This window comes from Passer domesticus, chromosome 4 (genome assembly GCF_036417665.1).
Source record: "Passer domesticus isolate bPasDom1 chromosome 4, bPasDom1.hap1, whole genome shotgun sequence".
Lineage (NCBI taxonomy): Eukaryota > Metazoa > Chordata > Aves > Passeriformes > Passeridae > Passer > Passer domesticus.
Window position 1 is genome coordinate 26,186,642 of NC_087477.1, and position 20,070 is coordinate 26,206,711.

General features: G+C 40.1%; 1 long non-coding RNA gene across 1 annotated transcript; it reads right to left on the reverse strand.

Annotated features, from left to right (window-relative positions):
- Positions 1-307: 307 nt before the first annotated feature.
- LOC135298775 (uncharacterized) lies at positions 308-17,855 on the reverse strand. Its single transcript, XR_010360800.1, has 3 exons — positions 17,726-17,855; positions 15,591-15,727; positions 308-7,220 (listed from the first exon to the last, which is right to left on the reverse strand). It is a non-coding gene; the product is annotated as an uncharacterized LOC135298775 (long non-coding RNA).
- Between the last annotated feature and the right edge of the window lie 2,215 nt (positions 17,856-20,070).

Consider the following 20,070-nt stretch of genomic DNA (forward strand, 5'->3'; position numbering starts at 1 on the left):
GGGCCTGGGGGATCCTCTCTGTGGTATCTGCACGGCTGTGGTGCACATCCCTGGGCTTAGACAAGCTTCACACAGATCTCATTGCTGCAACAAAAAGGTGCAAACATCTGCCCCGCCCTGAATTTTGCTGTGGGGAGTCATTATTTTATTGTTCAACGGCACCAAAATCTGTTGTGTTTGAAGCTGATTTCACCTTTGCTGTTTCTGGTGGTCAGGACTGTTCTTCTGGACTAGTTCAGAGAATGAAAAGAAAGGAATGTAATGTATTGATTTTTTTTAAACTTATTTATTATCTCTTTCAGCATAGTATAATAAAGGTTCTGCATCAGAAGACCATGCTTTGCTTTTCATTCCTTTCGCAACTCTAGGAACTTGCTACAACCTTTGCAATGAAGGCAGTGATCAGTCTTCCTGCTTCTGCTGCAGCAGTTCCAAAGTTATAGGTTGGTTTAATCCTCCATCAACAGGCAGAGTATGAAATATGCTATGGAGAAACAATGTGTCTGGAAATGTATTTATAAATATGCTAAGTGCATCCTCAGAACCTTTTTTTCTGATTCTTTAGCATTGTTTCAAAAGCAGTCTCCTTCATTGTTACTTCAGAAATGCACATGCCTACCTTGAATAACTCATTATGAACTTCTGCACAAAGACCTTCAGGAGTTTAAGAGAAAAAACATCTGTTATTCAAAATAACCTCATCTCAGTAGACAGTTCTCCTGTAGCCAGTCTGGGTGCAGTGTGAGTGTTTTGCAGGTGCATTCTTGCTGACCTTGGATGTAGCAAATAGGTGTAAATGACATTCAGGCCCCTCTGCTGCTGTCATTATGGGTTCTTTGTTATACTGCAGGAGTCACATTAGCATTACACTGAGAGTACAGTATTGCAGGTGAAAGAGAAAACTGAACCTCATGGATATTACAGTATAACAGCTTTGGCTCAGACTCCTGAGGCAGTGAGCCAAGCGATAACAAAATGTAAGTCAAATTAAATACAAAAAACCCTCCTGCATTAGCATTAAGGATTTGACTTGCATGCCTTAAGAAAAAGTGTTCTAAGTTAAGTCTGCTTCTGTCTGAGTTTGGAATTAAAGCCATACTTTGAACTTAAGCTTTCAAAAAATGGACAACTGTTAGCTTGGTTTTGTGTTGTGTTTTAATTATGCTTTAGACAGTTTGTAAACAGCATATACTAGATTTTGGGTTTAAACCTTTATTTGTTTAATCATATCATTTTTTCAGCCAGGAAAAATTAAGGGTCTGATCTTTGACTTTTGTAATCAAATTTAGTAAACTTTGAAGCAGGAGATGACAACTCAGGAATACATGTAAAAAAAAAAAAAAAGTAAATTGCCAAATGCATGAAAAGAATATACACTGGAATATGATTTCCAAAATAACCTTTTCACAGTGTTGTTCATCTTGCATTAATTTCCAGAATTGCATTAATCCATTGTAGGTTCACATTTTTGCAGTAAGAAATATAATTTTCTAGTTGATAGGGTCTCGCTTAACCATATAATTAATCAGTAAACTTTTAAAAATGAGCTTATATTTTAAAAGCCAGGGAATGCCAATTGTTGTGTGTGTACAAATCCCCTTAAAAAGAATGGAAGGACTAAGATGAGCAAAGAACACAGCGTCAGGCTTGTTGCAAAACTGAACTGCCGTTCCTTTTAAACCACAGTTGCATGCATAAAGCACAGGTAATCTAGGAAGCAAGATTTGACTTAGAATATAAAAAAAAAAAGGGGGCTGATAAAAAGTCCCTCCTCTTCTTCAAAAGACAAAATGAAGAAAATACCAAAAGCTACATAATAGTCTATTCTGGTGACGGGGAAGGAGCAGGACAAAAAATCATTCTTCAACAGGCATGGCAGAACTAAAACAGGATGCAATCAAATTATAATTCTAAATGTGTTTTGGTTTTTTTTTTTTAATATTCTTAGTTCCTTTTTCTATTAATCACCCAATCTTGTACCACATTATATTTCGGAGGAACAAGTTAGACAAGATGTTTGCTTATAATTAAAGTGATGGAGAAACATCCAAATAATGTCCCAATTCAAAAAAATTTAATAAGAATGAAAATAGAATACATGACAATAAATAATGTGAACATGCGTGAAATTCATCAGGCAGGAGTCAAAAAGGACATTGAAAAACCTGCAGCCTACTGATAGCTTGAATGGCCCTGCACAGAGTGAAATGTTTACCTATCAACCTCTCCTATGGAAATTTATGTATATGAAGCTTATGGGAAATGATCTTAGCTTAAATTGAAATTGGTACATCCATGAGGAGACGAAAGTGCCCATAGGGCTTCCTTTGTTTATTTCTTATTAATTGAATTCTAAGTAGAAATGAAAAAGGTTGGCATTTATTTAAAAAAAGAAAAAAAGGATTGACATGAAGAGAGAGAGATTTAAAACCAAAATCAATTTCTTTTTGATATGGAATAACATAATTCCTGCAACACTGTATGTATCTTCAAACTAGTGAAATATGAAAAGGAAAATTTCTGTTTCAATGTTTTTACAGTTTAAAAATTTGCTTTTGCTGACTGTCACAAACTCTCAAAGGTTACAAAAAAATGGTTCTTTCTAACCAAAGCTCTGTTTCTCCAATTGATCTTTGATTTTTATTTTTTTTTTTAAATTGGGACCAAACAGCAGACAATAAAATGAAAGTCAATAAACAGGTCAGCTTCTCTCCAGCCCTGTGGGCATTCCTGCTTTTGTCCAAAGAAACCCTAAACCTCCAGTCATATGGCAAATGTCCTGGCAAGAAATAATGATGACAAGTTATAAAAAAAGATTGAAGTGCTAGGAGAGTTTGAAAAACAGTCCTTGCAACAAAAAAAAAAATAAATTCAGATTGGTGACTGTAAAATGAAAAGGCAGCAGGCCTTTTTCATGTACTGTGCACAGTGAGAGGCAGAACAGGGCGCCTGAGCTTGAAGCTGTCCTGGAGCTACCTTGGGCTCATTGCCCGTGGCCACATTCTCATCCGAAGGAGAATCCATGGCAATCCATGAGGTTTTGTCCATTTTTATAAATGACAGCCATTTAACATCCAGGTGAATCAGAAATCCTGCAACATGCTGTCCAGATACTCCAGAAGGTGAAGATGAACTCACATTTCTCAATAATTGACAAAAGCTCCGATCTCCAGGGAAGTGGTGGAGTTCTTAGGTGAGCCCATGTTTCCAGCTGGCTCAAGGGCTGGCATGTCCCAGGGCATGTCTTAGATGCTTTCCTGTGTTTGGTGTCCCTGTGCCACAGTGGCTGCTGTCCTTGCTCATGCTGGTTAGCATGTGGGACAAGTCCATCCGCTGTGTGCTGAGTCACCACATTAATCAGTGGTTTGCTGCCTCTTGTCTCCTCCCTGCAGGGAGGCAGGAAGCACACTTGGTACCCTTGAAACTGGGATCCAAGATGTGAACAGGATGTTGAGCTACTCATCCTCTGAGCACCCTGATGCATAAGTCCCCTGAGAGCATCAGCTGCATATGAAAATCCCCTTTCACCCACGTGCTTACAGTGGGTGAAGAGCACTGATGTCTCACTGATGTCATTGCTCTGGAGCCAGATGAGATGCACTGTTTGGCTGAAGGAAGCCTCTTGGTTGCCAGCTGATTTGCAGGTAGCACTGACCTGCAAAGCCCCAGACAAGCCTTCTCTGTGCTCACATCCTCTTCTCTCCATTTATGAGTCAAGGGCAATGAAATAGTATAGGCATACGTGGTCCTGACCAGACTTTTCTACTCTTTTACACAAAGATACTTCAATCATTTATCCAAAGCAGGGAAGGGACAGACATTTCCAAAACTGAAACAGAGGCTTCATTAGGAGTACAGTGTACATAGATTCTTGCTCTGAATAGGTTGAGCAGGATGCAAGCTCCCTCCAAAAAGCACAGATTTCAGGGAGATGTTCAGCAGTTGGGTTCAAGGTCCCTCTCAGACACCAAGGGGGAGCTGCACAAAGGATATTGGGGTAGGAATACTTGTCTTTGCACTGGCAGAGTCACATCAGTGTGGAATCTCTCAGTCTTCTGGCCTGTACAGAGGGTTTTCCAACCAATACACCTTTAATTAAAGGAGAACCTTTGAGCAGCTTCATCTACAAGCTTTGGGCTGGCCCAGGAGGCCATTCAGCTGTCTCCAGGCTTTCTCCCCACGCAGCAGTTGCTCTCGTAGGTACACCATGCCAAGCATAATCAGTTAAACTAACCATGAGGTAGGTCTTCTGAGTGACAATCAGGCTCTTTCCACACTTTCTTTCAGCAGCAACAGCAGTGTGAACAATCCTGCCAAGAGGAGGTGGGTGAGCTGCATGACTTCAAGTTGCTGCTGATAAATTATTAATTCTCCAAGAGGCTTCTGAGAGTTGGAAGCTGGAGAGGAGATGTAACCTCCAAGCATCTAGGGATCATTTAAGAAGGACTTGTTCCTGATAGGGACAGTGGGAGAGACAAGATTATATGCAAAGTTCTGACCTGGGGGCAAATTGAGCATGTCTTGCCTTTCTGGAAGGTTCTGAATTTGTCAGAGTTTTGTGCAACCATATTAAAAAAAAAATGGGCTTTACAGACTTTGGCCAGAAATTATTCTAAACCAATCCTGATATAATTCCCTTAACAGACTACTGCATAATTGCTTGTTTCCCGCAGGTGAACAGCACCAGAAGCCACTCCTGTGCAGGCTGTCCATCAAGGCAGGCTGGCCTTCCTGGCTCAGGTTCAACAGCCTCCAGTCCTGTATTCATTGGCACTACGAGACAATAAGGTTTAGCAAAATAAGGCTGATGGCAGCAGCTCTGGTAATCCTGCCCTAACCTGTGCTAAAATGACACCGTGTGAAAATGCCAGCCCTTGCAGGCACAGGCTAGGGTGTTAGAGGTTGAATGCTTGGTGAACACCAGGCTGTAGGAATTCAAATTAAAAATGGCTGGAAAATCCCCATTATCATCATAATTGAGAAGTAGGAGGGTCTTAGCTCATCGCTGCCCACCTCAGCACCCCCAGCCTCAGGTTGTCTAAAGCCTTCATTAACATTTGTTTTGAACTGCACGATGGGTCTGATGAATTAGAGAATTCATATTTCCCAGTGAAGATTTCAGGGCAACTGGGTACACTAGGAAATTAATGTCATACATTTTTTGTGCCAGATCCTGGACATTCCCACCAGTTCATCAGAAATTCAGTTCAAGCCCCCTGCAGGCAGTAGGGTTTTCTGATACATGGGAAGTCACCTTCAAGTGTTGAATTTAAAGTTCATGCAGAAGTGGACAGTAGAACCTGTGTAACTCAGAGAGAAACAATAGAGTGAAGACAGAAAATCCAGATTTGTCACTAATGTAAATGATGAACACTTCACTGTAGCACTCTAAAACAAAGGCAGCTTTAAAATCCCAGGTCACAAAGCCGCACCCAGCTTTAGTTTTCATCCTCTAAACAATGAGCCACTGTCATCCTCTCATCATACCCAAGGGAGAAGAGAGGAAAGGGGAGTTCTGATTTCAGAGCAACTCTTACATTTGTTTGTATATCCTTAATTTGGAGACAGATGCTGTGTTGTCATCACCATATTCAATTCTTTACCTTTCAAGGGTCCCTGAAAATAGAAATGTCTGCTTACTGGTTTGTACAGATGCTGAACTAAACAGTAAGTATAAGGCTTTGTGAACTTAATCTAGAGGAGGCAACTACTAAAGCAAACATTCAGAATGCTTTTGGGGGGATGGCACGAACTAGTACAGGCTAAGGTTGTTATGCATAAATGGTATTTCTCTTAGAATATTCATGGCTTATAGCTGAATCAACATTCCAATCATAACAATTGGTTTGACCAGGCAAAGTCAAGTGGTACATTGACCTGTGACTCAAGAATTGAGCATCAATAAAAACAAGAGCAGCAGCAACTGGGTGAGGGAATTCATGGCAGAGGTGTGCTCTAGATCTATCACCCACCCCGATGCTGGGATTATAGAGGATGTTTCCTGACTATCAGGATGAATTTAAAATCTTGTACTTGGTTTGCAGCAGAGGTAAGAGAAAGGCTGTGGTTTTAACCCAGCTGAAAAATTCACTGCAGCCCAGGTAGACATCATGGGCTCCTGGTAAGGTGCAACACTCCAGCTCAGTCTCTCCTGCCATGCCCTTGCCTGGTTGTCAGCCACGTTAATAAAGAACACTGGAGCACAGAGGCACATCCTGCCCTCAGGCATGCCCTCACACACCAGTGTGCAGCTACGTGCCATCATCTTGCCAGCAGAACATGGCAGCTGGCAATTCAGCAGCTGCTTTAATGTCCTTGTTGGGTGTGCACAAGCTCTCTGTGCCTTGCAGCCATGCATGGTAGGACCAGTCACCTGTTCAGCTTCCTGCACTGCACCAAGAGGTGCCCAGTAGAGCCCGAGAAATGTCAGCTCTGCAGAGAAACCTGGCAGGACAAAATCATTCAATTCTGGCACAAGAAGAGTTTGAGATGAAGGCCTGACTGATGTTCTTTGTGCAAAGCTGAGCAGAGTCTAATGTCTTTATAAATCCTCTGCATTATTTTAAATCTGATGAAAGCTAGACTGTCAGTTCAGCACAGGAAAGATTCATCCACATGTAGGAGTATTCTATGAGGTTGTGTGCCTTCCCTGCCAGAATATGGCTTCAGTGAGACTCAGAGTCACACTGGCCTTTTCCAAGCCCTCTGCCCAGGAAGAAATTCCTCTCTAAATGAAAAACAACCCTCCAGTAAGTAAAACCTCCTAGAAATAGCTTGCATGACTGATGTGTCACATGGTACATCATGTACTGTATTTCCCCCCCAGGTAATCTGCCTGAACAAAGACTTGCTTTTGTCCTCAAGTTTTTTTACCTCCTTGTATCTCATTCTTCAGCAATGCCCTCCATGCTGGAGAGATGCCGTGAAGCTTTGCTATATTGTGCAATGTTGTCAAAAAAAATTTGTGTCCCAATATTTTGGTTTTTTGGAGGGCTGCTCCTCCCCTTTCTGCTTTAGTAAAGTATTTACTCTGCTCAAGGTCATGAGAATTTTACCAGTGGGGATACCTGACTGACAGGATACCACAGTGTGCCCCAGAAATGTATTACCTTTCAAAATACATGACAACAAGGTATTAAACCCATACTCAGCCTGCAGCTTTTTAATTCCAGGTTTGGCTGGATTTGCACGTTATACAGACAGAAATTTGGTAGTTGCTTCTGAAAGAAAAAAAAAAAGATAAAAATTGATAAGTTAGAATAAAAGCATGAATCCATATCAATCACTCAGAAAGGTTTATACACAGATAGGTGTGTGGGAAAACTGGAAGAACTCAATCAAAACTGATGAGGAGAAGAAATGACTGGCTATATTGACAATGAGGGATAATAACTATAGAGCTACATGGCAGGAAGACTTACAAAAGGGAGCCTCAGAACTAGTGACATAATTTGAATGAAAAATGTCTCAGGAAAACTTAAATGTCATTGCTGTTCAGGTTGTCAACAGTAATGCTGTCATTTAGGTAAATGCTACATTATTTTATTACAAGCCTTTAATTACTGCTCTTGCATTCTAAATATGTTTTGTTAAGCTCAACATTAAGGTGACCCATTATTACTTATTAAAGGCAAAATGGCAGCATAATAGCAGGCTAGTCCAAAAAATCCTCAGTATTGTGATGCATTCGTGGAGCCCACCCTGGACAGCCACACTCAGTGCCTCAGTAACACGTCAGGTCTGTTGTTTGGTTTGTCTGTTCCTGGTTGTCACATCTTCCCACAAGTGTGAGGTTCAGCTTCCCTCCATACATCAAGGGCATGATGGTGCATTTCTAAAACTGGAAAACTGAATAAAAAGCAGGATGGACTGCCAGGATGGACTCATGGTAGGACCATAGCCCTCCAGAACTTAGATTTGATGGAAGGAATGCAATCAGTGTGCTTTTCACAAGGAGGCTTCACATGTCAGCAAGTACTCCTTAAGGAGAGGTTGCATCCTGTAGCCTTCCAGCCCAGTCTTCCTTAAGGACATTAATTCATCAATCTGCTTCATAACTGACAGCTGAACTGTGAACTTGAGTTTTTTTGCACTGTCTGTGAGATTGTGCTTCCAAACCCTCAGACAATGCAGTGGAAAAAAACTGGAAAATGCAGTTATACCTTAGTCCCATCACATGACTCGTCTGTTCTTGACCCCAAGTTCACATTCAACTTAAATAAGAGAATGAAACAGATATATAACAAGGGAAATGGGCCTGGGGGAGGGAAGTGATAATGGCCACATGCTGCAATACAGAGAAGAACTGGAGCAAAGTATTAACACGTGAAAATCACAATTCAAGGTAGGAATAAATCAAATGGGCTGCAAAGACTGCAGTGTATCCAAGATACTTTCTGTGAGGTAGAGAAAAGAGGCCATCCAGGGATTTGTAGAAGGGACAGGTTTCAGCCCCAGAAAAAAAAAACCATTCTATTGAACAAGTATCAAATATCTCCCTCAGATCTAGTTTTCTTACTTTGCAATTTTTTTCTTGACCTGCTGCAATTTTACAATGATCTCTACAACTTTGTGGCTGGTCTGTTGCTTGAAACAAACTGACTCATCAAATGATGCACTTTTACTGCTGTTTGCACTACTGTAACAGCCTTATCTACAGTACAATAGTTCACTGCACTACCTGAATAAATAAAAAAAGCTACCAAGTCAAAGCTATAAGTCAAAGCTATCAAAGACAGAGGGATATTTTCACTTTAGGGGTCCACAAGAGAATTTGCATAGTGTACTAAGTCCTTAAAGACTTGCTGTGTGTTTTCCATCCAAAGGATTCAATCCTTGCTGGATTTACATATGTGGAAGATTACATATGAGATTGCTTCTGTCTTCTAGAAAACTCAGTGTGCAACACAGAATTCAGACTGGAAAGAGGAAGGATGTCAGGGGGAAAATAACCTGAATTTGATCATAAAACTTCTTTTGCACAGACTATAGGGAAAGGACATGGCAAAGTGATGAGAGGAACTGCAAAAAAGGTATACAAAGAGTTGACACAAGCTGATATAAAGAACATACTTAAGTCCCTCCAAAATTTGTTCCCCACTCTCTGTATGGAGACTGTTTTTCAGCAACATCCCAAATATTGTTTAAGACTGTTTGATCATAACTCCTTCACGTAGCTCTAACCTGCATATTTCAGGCTGTTTTGTTCAGTCCTCAGCACCAGGCAGACCTTTCAAGTGTGCATGAGCAGAAATAGGAACAGGACTAAGCAGTTAATAGGAAGCATTTGTTGTCACCTAATTTCATCAAATATATCAGTATTTAAGAAAGCAAATTATGAATATTACTGGCAGTCATGGATTTGTTCAAGGTTGAACACAGCCCTGGAGTCAAAGATTAAGTAGCCTTTGCCTGATATAATTCATCATCATGAACCTGTGGATATAATGGCAACCAAGAAGTTTTTGGCCAAGGAGAGAATTCATAACACACGACAACTGAGCGGAGTTCCAGTTACTTTAAATGTCTTTTTTCTTTAAATATAGACCATCCATATGAATATCTACCCATTGTTCCATAAGGGTCAATTATCAGCCCTTTGCAATTATTCTTCCAGCCTGCGGGGCTCTCTGATGCTTTTTTTCCTCCCACATTTGGAGCACAGTTCTCAAGTGCTCATTTCCAGAGAAACCCTCTGCAGCGAACAACCACACAATTTAATTTCACATTCAGGGCTGAACTGGATACACAAAACAAGCAGGTTAACAAATGCAGGTTTTACATAGTGGTGATAATGATCCATGTAAATGGGACTTGTAGCAATCAATGACTTTGATCAATAAGTTTTTTAGAAAATCAAAATCACTACTGATATAAAAATAAACTAAAATCTCTTTGCTCTTGAGAGAAGTGACTGCTAAGGTCTCTGGCTTCTGAAGGCAACAGCACTATTCCCTGCTTAGAAAAATTTTGCTCCATGAAATGTAGCTACCCTCCTCTCTATGAATAGCTATGTTTCTTCTTCATTTGCATGAAGGACCTCTCTTAAAAACACAAAATAAGCAAAGAAGAGTAACAAAACTTACACTGGAGATTAAAAAAAAACAAAAACAAAACCAAACAAACTCCCCCCCCCCCCCATTTAAATTTCTAAAATACCTTAAAATTAAAACTGAGCAGAGGTCACATAAAGTAAGTAATTTTCATTAACAGGAATGAAACCCAACCTGTTGAGTTGAGACCACTAAAAAAAGCAATAAAGATGTTTTCATACAAGGTATACCAGAATATGATATAGTAGGACATGTATGAAAAAAACAAGCCAGTTCTGAATGTATGAAAGTACTACTGCAGTCTTCTCAGATGTTCATGCTGACTTTTGAAGGGGGTGTTTTCCCCCTCCCAGGGCAGCCTGAAAATATTGCTCTATCTAGTGCAGGTAGGTCATTATACACTGCATTAAACAAATCCAGCAGTGTTTGGTAGACTTGATCCATGCCTACTTTTGTGTCCTTTGGAGGAGTCATTCCATGGGGTCCCATTTTCCCAGCATTACAGGAAATGTCTCCTCCATTTATGCACTGAGTTACCTCAGTGTAAAACTTCTGTGTGAAAGCCTAACCAAAGCAGCAAAGCTCATTTTGATGTGCTCTTGATGTGCTGTGGGCTCTGACATAAGTTCTCACAGCCATTTCAGCATAAAGAAAAAAAATTATCCCCATGTCTGCTGTTTTTATTACATATTAAACCTCAGCTCCCAAAACTGTGATCAGAAATAGAAGCAATGACCAATTCTGCTACGTGTCTCTGATAGTAATGGAAAAACAGAAGCCACACATAGATGCATTTGGAAAAAGGGAAAAAATACAGAAATGTTCTTCTGAGTCATTTGGGTAAAATAATATTTTGCAATATTTAAAAAAAATAGATATTTAGATTCCTTTGTACAGACTGGAAAAATATTCGCTGGGTTCTCACATTGAAATTCACGTTGACACAGCTTTTTAATTACTTATGGTGAATTAAAGGATCAAAGTTCTGAGGAACAGAAAAGAAGTTCTGTGCTTTAAAATTATGGACTTTACTAAAACATGCTGAAATATTCAATTTCATTCCCTTTGTAAGTCAACAAACAAGGCAGGGGCCAAAACTCCCTCTCACAAGCATTTATTCTTTAGTATGAAATTAGTTTTCATTTACCTTAATTTGTTCTGTTTGCTGAGAATTACTGGAGTTATTAAACCTCAGACTTGAATTTTAAGATCAAATTACTTTCTCATTAATTTAGCGGTATAATAATCTCACACACCCATGGCATCTTCCTTTACCAACATCTTCATGTCTCCTGTTCACCTCTGGAGTGGCAAGCTGCCTATTTTGCCTGTGAATATATATATTTTTCTGTAATCTGGGGAGTACACATAACATCCCTCATAGCTGGGCCATCCTAATCCTTGGTCTCAACTTTCAAGCTAAGAAAGCAACTGGGGAAGTAAATTATGTGTATAATATCTGCTTCCCAGACTTATTAATGATAATATTAGAAGGATTTTTCAAAAGCAATAGAATGCAGGGCATAGTCTTCTGAAACTGGACATCCTGAAGTGAGAGGCATTTGAAAGTTTTGCTAAGGAAAAGTTTCTGCTAATGGCCTTAGCTATCTTGTTTGCCTTAAATAACTTTTGATAAATCTTTTATCCCAAACAAGACATTCCCTGTCAAGACTGCTGACAGAGCTGGTCAAGGACTCCTTATGAATCAAGAAAGATCACTTCTGACACCAGAACACGTCACAGGAGCTGCTGGTGGGTTCTCGCTTTAGCACGGTGGGAGTAGGGAACCCCTAGGCAGGTTTTGATTGCAAAAGACAGACTTTCAGACAACAACTGGGGAAGGAAGCCCCACAAACAGACTCAATTAATTCATAGGGTCTTTGAATGCAATGACCTAAATCAAGTGCTGTTACCACGTACGCATCAACATCAAACGGCTCATACACAGGGGGGTGACAAAAATGTTAAGAAAAACTCCTGAACTCCCAGAAAAGAAAAGCATGAGACCATGATAGAAACATCACAGACAAGAAAACACAAATCTGATCTCAAAATTAACATGAACAAAACTGGCATCAGAAGCAGTTAGCATATGAAATCAAAGGATTTTACTATTGTACTGCACCACTGGAGAAAACGGATGGCTTTGCAATACCTGTGGGAACAGATAAGCATTAATGACAGCACGGGAAAGATGAAAGAGATTAACTAAGTATTCTGGCAATGTGTCCTCCTCACCTTGACCTACGGTGCAATGCAATACAACTCACTTTTTGCATAAAATACTTAACATGTCTCATAAAATGTTTATAGGGAGTGTCAGCCAAGGTAGAGGAAGACTATAGAGAAATGCAATCCCCAGAGCAAGGCATAAGTAGTTGAGATAAAAGTTTGCACAATTTCCTGTTCTCCCTTTTCTGTCCCCACCTCTCGTAAAATCTGCAGATTTTTTTTTCTTCTTGTTTTCCACTCCTTTATGCCTGGTTTCACACTTTAATGTCACAAGCTAATGTGAGATGTCATGCATTTATTACGTTAATTTACTTATCACATAAATTTATTCTTCTGGTTGCTGCTGAGTTGAGTTTACAGCAGAAAGTCAGATCCCCTGCACCTGGCAACCTTCCAATTTTGTGTGACCCTGGTAAATTCAATGCTGAAATATTCTCAAAATAAAGAGAGATTATGCACTCTTCTGCAAATGGAAGTCTTACAAACAATTTTCTTTGGTATCTCCTCTCTATTCAAGACCCAGAAAATACACATGCTTGGTTTCTCCTGAGGAGCAGCCTAGCCTTACTACTTTTCCTGATTCCTCAAACAGGAAGGAGAAAGGGAGAAATTGGTGGGGAGGGTATGAGGAAGACAATATTTTTTTTGCTGAGAGGGTGCAGGTGAATACCAGGACACAGGTCAAATTGCCTCACCTCCCCAAGTTCTTGCAGTGAGATTGTGGAGGACACCACCAGGAGGAGTAGGAATCTGAAGCCATTCCAGCAGCAGAGCCATGTGGAATGAGCTACAGGAAGTTATCATTTTTATAAGATCTAAACATGATTTTACAGTTGGGTTTAGATGCAGCTACTGTGTGGGAAACAAATAAAGGAGATAACAAAGTCTTGGGAGGTGCAGTGTATCCCCAGTGCCAAGTCCATCCTCTTATAGTGTCCCTAACTCTGATGTCAGTGGAGCTGTGCTTGCAGGCATCAAGACTGACCTAGGCCCACTTACAGCTATTGAACATGCCAAACTACACCTGGCAAAATGGGAAAATGAGGAGGAAAAAGTGACAGGAATGCTGATAGGCTACCATAAAAAATGAAAAAAAATATTATATAGCTGAGCAAGGAGGAAAAGACAAAACTCCAGCAGTGTGTTGAAACAAGTGAGAAGGCAATGGGCCAGAGCAGGGGAGAGATGTTCCCATGGCCTGTGGAGTCAGGCTGCAGGGATGTAGGGGGATTGACCCCTGCTCTTGAGTCTGTACCAGCCAGCAGAGTGAGTGCAGCCCTGGGAGGTGCACCCGCTCTGCTGCAGAGTTAGGAAGTCTTCCCCTGAAAACAGAAGGGTGTTTTTCACCTGAAGTAGTTTAGTTTGGATGGAGAATCCCTGGGACCAGATCGCTCTCCATGCAGCTGTGGAGTTTGGCTTAGAATTTCTAGAAATGAAGTTTCATTATGAAAGGAATCAAAACATCCCACACCATGGGGAGGGATTAACCTCAACACAGCATGCTCCTCATCCCCCTGGCCCACTGCCAGGATTTCAGACAAGGGTTTGCCTGAAATCCCAGTCCTGACAGGTAGCAGCCATCACATCCTTCTGGAACAAGATCTCTCCACCTGCTGGTCATCATTTTTGGATGTAGGTGGCCTGTATTCCAGCAGTTAACTCCTCTAAAGTAGAGCAGCAACTCCTTGTTAAATAAACTATGGTGGCTGGAGGAAGAGAGAGAGAAAAGATTTGGATCTTTGCACTCCCTCCATCTAAACAGGACTTTGCATAAGAACATGCAGGAATCCAACCAGGAACCAAAGATACTCCTCCATTTCAGGGATGCATATTTTGCTAATTCTACCTCCTTACCTTCCTTGAACTGAGTGGGGCAGGAGAGCCTCCTGGGTGGGACAGGATGTGTCCAAGAACCACAGAATTAGGCTAGTTGTTTAATTAGTTGGGCCATCCAGTCACCTAAGAGCATGAACTGGGGGAATTGAGTCACAGTGGGCTGCAAAACCCTGACTGTGGTACTGTAAACAAGAATTGAGCAGCATGTGGGATGAATACTTGAGTATTAAATGCAGTCCTCCACTTAAGGTTCAGAGTCCTTTCAAGTCCTTTCAAGAATTGTGTTCTGGAAAAACAAAAAAAAAAACCACCTTTGCAATGTCTACTAGAGATATTAATGCTGCATAATTTTGAGATTTCATGACTTCTGTGTTGTTTTATTGGAAAATAAAATCTCCTTTCAGCCACTAATGAGAATGAAGTATTTATATTTAATAAAGTTTAAGTGGTAGTGGAGAAAAACTATGTCTTAAATTGAGACTTCAGCTCCTAATTTGCCTTCTCAAACTGTATGAGACCATTTATATGCTGAAGGAAGTCGCTGCAGTACCTAGCCATCTGTAGAACCCTCCATCTCTATTTTGCTTATGTGAATTATAATGGAGATTTACAGGAATCTGTGATCTGTAGAATATCTTTGTTTAAAATATAATTGCTATGTATCAGTACAAGTTCTCCTCTGAAGAGGCCCGAGCAGCCAGTGAAGACAAATATTCTGGATGGCACTTCCTTTTCCACCTGATATTTTCTGCTTGGGTGCATGAAATGGGACAGAGCAAGGCAGACCAGGAGGCATTTTGTGAGGCAGCAGAAATTAGCTGGCCAATTTAGTTATCAAACAGCTATTTTAAACCACAAGTATTGAACCTCTAATGACTTAACTTTTTGGTGATGAGATATATGCTAAACAAGTTTTATACAGACAAAGTTTTATGTGTCTGCTGAGAAAATAAATGGAAAGATGAAAAAAAAGGAGTCAGCACATTTGACTTAATGCAGAGGTTGCTTTTATTTCTCACTTCTGTAGCCTCTGAGGACTTATTTAATCAATAATAGCATCCCATTTCATCACAATATTCCATTTTTAATATGGGAATGATAACAACACCCCCAAAGGTGTCCAGAAAGGAAGAAGTTTGTTGAACAAGTCAGCCTGGAGCTCTGCTACCCTTTCTGAATAAAGGTCCCCTTCCTAATTCTTCCCCTTAAATTGTAATTATCTGATAAGGAAGGGTATGTGCTTTGTATATTCCTGCTCAAAACAATTGCATTCTCATATCACATGTATATTTGTATATATATGGGTGTGTACGAATATGTATGTAAATAAATGTGCATAAGTATGTAAAAGCTGTAAAACTATGTGATTTTTCCTCTGCCTTCTGAATTCTGATATATTAAACTTGTGGTGGGCTCCTTGGAGGTGAAGAATTCTAATGCAAATCTTCAAATAACCTTGTTTTTACCAACCTGTCTTGTTTTCACAGTGGTCTGTTTGAAGTACCTCATTTTACTAAGAAATTGCTTCAGAGATGGAAGGTCACGTTGGTTTTTCTTTCTGCCTTGCTGGTTACATGCTGCTCTACTGTTGTAACAAGGTTAAGGCCCTGGAATAAGAGCAGAATGTTTTCTATTTGAGGGAAAATGAAGATTCGTTTAGATTTGCTATCCTGACTTGCAGGGCTTGCACACCAGGATTTTTGCCATGACATCTGATCCCCTTTTATGTATTTGTCAGTGCTGTTCTGCAAAAGACATATTCAGCTTGAACACTAAAACACACTGATGGCTGCTGAAGGGTAGATTGATTTAGTGTCTCAAGACAGACTTCACATGATTCATAACTCCTACAAAGCAAGAAGGTTGTAGGTCTGTTAAGCCCATGCTAAATCACGTATCAGGAACAGGGGATGAACACTCTGAGGAGGTCAGATTTTCACTTTTTTAGGTACCCTTGAGCACATGGGACCAAAGTGTTTCAGTAGCCCAAGAGAGACCGGGTAGTCAAGCTGTGATTTACAAACGGAATAACTGAAAATTTGCACTCACCGATTTGGAGTGCAAAATCATGAATTTGGGCCCAAAGAATACTGCAGGCCTATTTAAAAACATTTACAAAAAAGTGATACTTACTTTTGTGCTGAGTTTTTTTTACTGTCTCGATAATTTTTTTGGTGCTTTCTTATGTTTTATGATCCTAATAAATGAAGATGCTTAATATTTCTCCAACTGAACAATTTCCATTACAAAGATGTTCTAGAGAGCTAAAAGATAGATATGGGGTGGCATGCAAATACCTAAGCACATCTGTTTATTGCTATTTTAATTGCCCAGCAAGATGCTTTATTGAATGGGTCACCTATAGGTCTTTTGTCACATCTGCCAGCTCTACATAGACCTGTCAGACACAGAGGGTGCAGAAAATGACAATAAGTGTCTATATTAGAGTCCTGAATACTCCTCTGGATCACCTGCAAGGTTTTTTTTTCTCTAAGTAATATTTTCCTTTTTTCCTTATTTTTTTAAGCACCTATGGACATGTTACCCAAAATTTGACAGAAGTAGACTACATCTAAAAACAAATTGCAATGTTTTGACACTTGACACTTGACATTTTATTGCTTGTCAAGCTTGCCCCATGGCATTCTCACGTCTCCAATGCAAAAAATATGATGGTGATGTAACTTGGATGAAAATTACTACACCATTTCAGTTCTTAAATAGAATAGCACAGTGAAAGCAAAATTTTGGCCAAACAAAGTCCTTGAGTACATAATTAATCTCACTACAGAGAAACAGGGCTGCATGTGTGCTCCAAGATAAATGTATTCTTAAATGCTACAATAAGCTGAAGCCAAAAAAAATACATATAGAACAGAGACAAGAAAGACACGTTCATGGAAATGTAGCATAAGAGGAAAAACCAGTGCAAGAAGGTGAAAGCAAGATATTTCAATCAATCAACAGGAATAAGCATGGGAAAAGAACCTGAAACTATTTTCTGGGAAGGAAAATTTAAGAGGTTTTTAGCTAATTCTCATTCAGGTGGAAAAAGTTCTCAGGAAACAAAAAAGAGCATTTGCTGAAAAAGCATATTTCACTAAGCTTTGTGAGATTTTCCTTTGACATACTCCATCATATAAGTTACATTCACCCCATCAATGAGCTGCAATATCATAGGATATGATGGAGACCAAATAAAACAAGATGTCTCAAACCAACCAAGAAACTGAGATCTCCTGCTTGGAAACAAAAAAACCCCAAAACCCAAAAAACAATTAAACAAAAAACAAAAAAACAAACCAACAAACAAAAAAACCCCCCAAAGGATAAGTAAGGAGGCAAATCACAAATTTTGTAGTAAATACACTTGTAATTTGCAAGCTGTTTTATGTTCACTGCACAGAAAGGAAACTGCATGGATTTGTCAAGCAGCATTTCACAGGAAACGCTTCCTTTAGCTTATAGTTTCTGCTACTAATGTGGTTTGTTCGGGGTATTCCAGTTGAGCCCACACACTCCTCTGAGCAAAGGTAAACCCCACTGTCTTGGTCCTTGTTTGTGCTGCCAGGGAGCTGAATCATGCAAAACTTGGGTGCACTCACATGTACTTCAGAGGTAAAGCTGAAATCTCTGCCTCTTCCAGCTGACTTCCCCTCCAGCTGTTACCCACCTACCCATCGTTCCTTGGCAGCAAACTCCTTTCAAGGCTGTTTTCTAATCCAGATATGTCAAATTATGCCTTTGGCATTCACAAACTACCTAGAGGACAGGTAACAAAGCAAGGGATGAAATACTGTATGGAGAAGAAAATTCAGATTAAAATGTGTCATATAGTCATGGTAGATCATTCAACCAGCTGGGCTAAATGTCAAAGTGACTGACACTTAAGTCATGCAAAACTCCCACAGATTGGAATAAGAGTGATGCATAAATAGTGACTTCAGGATCAAGTCTGTTCTTGGGAGCTACTGAACGTTTTGCTTCTACTGCAGTCCTGGAATACACTCATCAGCATCCAAGAATCTGCCCCAAATCCTGGCTGTGTTTTGCAGAGCACCAAAGACTGTAAAATCTCATTTTATCCCATCGCTGAACAAAACTTTTATTTTGCTTTTCTTAAAAAAAAAAATCATATCTATGTTATTAATGGTTTTAATGATAATTTAATCATCAGATAACAACAAATACACATCACCTGCAGTTTTGTGTAACGCAGAAAGAAAATATGCCACTGTTATGGTCACCAAGGGGCTGAAACACTGTTGACCAGAGGTTGACTGCATTATTTGTAACCATTTCTGCCTAAAACTTCTTGTTTTCTTACTTAGAAACAGTTTAAGTAACACAAGAAGTTTGTACAGGTTTTCATCCTGTACTATTTTCACCATAATTCCTTCAGAATCAAAATCTTGTAGAGTGAAAAAAACCTCTGTTCTTAAAATAAATTAATTTTAATAACTATGCACATTATGGACAATAAAGATGATTGAATATTTGAGCAGCACACCTATGCAGTCTACATGAAGGCCATATATAGTTCTTTGCCTCAATAACTAACCTTAACCTAATGCAACTCAAAAGTTTGGAACCTTTCCATACTGTTTCTAGTAGGACGCTCATGAAGTACCCTTCATTTCTGCAAAACTAGAAAATACTTTTGTGCATTTTTTAAAATATTGCCAGAACTGCTTAAGCAATTTTTCAAAACATCAATGCAATTAATAAAAATTGGTATTCTATTTAAAGATAAAACAACTTATTGAATTTCAGGATAGGCAATAATAGAGTTCAACTCTTTCTGAAGTTGATTCCATCACCTACAATATAAATGTATTTTGCTGTGAAATGTGAGAATATATGAAGATGGAAAAGGGAAAATATTATTTTCCTCCATTGGCCCTGCTCAGTGTGGCAAGTGCCTCTGTCACATTAGTTGGATGAAGTCTGTACCTACCCCAGAATAAACTGAGCCACCGCGTTTGACTCAGACAGGAGGCAGTAGTTTCAGCAGAACCCTTTCTCCTTAGCCTCTGTGAGTGGCAGAGAGAGGCGAGTTTCCCTCCTAGAGTGCAGAGTTACAGAGTTTCGGTGCCTTGCCAGAGCAACAGCGCGCTCACCGCGGCTGGCTCCAGCGGAGCGCGCGGCCTCAGCGGAGCAGAGCGCGGGGCTGCGTCTGACGGGCCGCTGTAATTCCCCGGTCCGCTGGTTCAGCAAATGAATGCATGCTCATTGGTAGAAAAGTAATCTAGTTTTGTCAGAAATATCTATGGTCTGTCTTCTGCAAAACCTGCAACATTAGCACATAACCCAGAGCTTTTAACAGTTTCGCCTTTTTCTGTAATTTTTTTGGATAACACTTGCCTGATGATGTAGTGTCAGCCAACTGTACATTTTTTTTAGAATCTCAAAGTATAAGCAAATGCTTCAGTGTCCATATGAACCTAGGTTCTTACCTTCTTTGTGAGGGGCGCAACCCTCAGAGGTTTTTTGACTGCTTTTCATAATTACTCATTTTTTTGGTGCTCTTTGTAAACACTTTGACAGCAGCTCTCACTTCACACCTGGATGTTTCAGGAGCAGCAACCTGACAGCTCTCTCTGTCTTCAGCTGAATAAAAATGTATAGTCAGTTTTCATGACCTCGCACAGAATTTCACGCAGAGCTGCCCAAAAGGAATTCATCAGCTTTTGAGTTTCACCCCAACTTACACTGCTTCAAAGTAATTTCACCTCTGATGCCCCTTGCAGGTTTCAGTCATAGTCACAAACTCCAGCTTGCCCCAGTGCTGTTCTCCCAGCTCCACAGGAGTGCTGGCAGGCAGCAGAGCAGCCAGGGAGTGCTGATGGTGTCACAGTTTCAGGAGGGACCAGAGTCAGGTGTGCATCTTCAGCACTGCCAGCCCTGGGCATGGGCTCTGCTGTGACTGCAGCATCCTTCTGTACAGGAA